Raw genomic sequence first — 1402 nt, forward strand, 5'->3', positions numbered from 1 at the left:
GTCTCTAGAGAACCCAGTCTAGCACAGTCCCCACTGACTGTTTCACACCCAGTAAGAAAAGTCTAATTCATAATTGTAGATCACCGGGAGTGGCGGCCCGTGCTGACCACGTGGTATGATGGTTGCAGACAAAACTCTAACCCAACGATTATGGAGAAATTCCTCAGATTACGTTCAGAGTTTTACCGGGTACTGAGGAAATAAATGGCAGTGTGGGAAGCCACAACTGACTTCCTCCGGGAAGGGAAAAGGGGGAAGGAGAATCCAACTCCACACGTGCCCCCAAATGACTCCTATGAGACAGAGGTCAGGCATGCCTCCAACTTCCAACTTCCCTGTTCTGACACCAACCATCCCTTCCTCAGCAGCGCTCTCCTTCTCTGCTGGGTCAGTCCTTTGGTGTCACACGGAAACTCACAGACAACACTCACAGGATGGGAGCTTGTTAGGTAAGTCAAGGTTGCCATAGGTCAGGATCAGACACCAGGAAGGATACAGTTCTTCTGTTCTCATCACAGCCTTTTCTCAAGCCATGCTGGCCAACACGTCCCTGGGCGTCAGCCTTCACCCCTTAGTCTCTGCAGGCCTTGTTCTGCAGGCCAGGAATCCCACTGCTCTGCCTTGCTGTCTTCGTGCTGCTCCTCGGCTCTGCCCCCTGGAGCCACGGAGCCTGGATGTGCCCCTCGAAACTCTTGCTCTAAGATGATTCAGGCCCCCCTTTATGAGCCTCTGGTGTAGTGCAGAGATCCTGTCTGGTCCCCTCTTCCATCAGCCCTGGGGATGTGGCAGGAGGGGTGGAACTCCTATTGGGTGCACCTATTAGTTGCTCCTTGGTTTGCCAGGTGTGTGTGTGTGGTGGGGGAAGGTGGGGGAGTAGGAGTGGGGCAGAGAGACTACCTTTCTTGATCCAGTGTGCTGGACACTACCTTGCTGTGGACAGAGCTGGTTGGTTGGTAACTGTCCAGCCGTGTGACCTCTGGGTGGGTTTGGCGCTATATTTTCTCGATCAGTGTTTAGCTCACAGTTACATCTTCCCCTCGCACAAGCAGTTCTAGGTTTTGACTTTGAACATGCTCTTTCACACCTTTCTGGGCAAGGGTTTGTGTCTGTATCTGTCTGGGCCACCATCTTGCCAGAAGTCCGAGAGCAGCATTTATGGACACGATGATTCAATGATGCAGCCTATCTTTGGGGAAAGGCATGTCTCAAACCCAGGAGATGTATGGGAGATAAAATCGTTTCTGGATCCCCCACCCCCGCCCCTAAGAAAGCCTGAGTAGAGCATCCGAGGTCACCAATGGCTCATAAAATACGCCTGTGTGATCACGAGTTGTCGAAGGGATCAGTATCAGGCATCGAGGAACAAAAAAATCATATCATTGTGAATGAGGGGGAGTGCAGA

The sequence above is a fragment of the Echinops telfairi genome, unplaced genomic scaffold, assembly GCF_000313985.2.
Source record: "Echinops telfairi isolate 266 unplaced genomic scaffold, ASM31398v2 ScPeMD7_5;HRSCAF=22, whole genome shotgun sequence".
Lineage (NCBI taxonomy): Eukaryota > Metazoa > Chordata > Mammalia > Afrosoricida > Tenrecidae > Echinops > Echinops telfairi.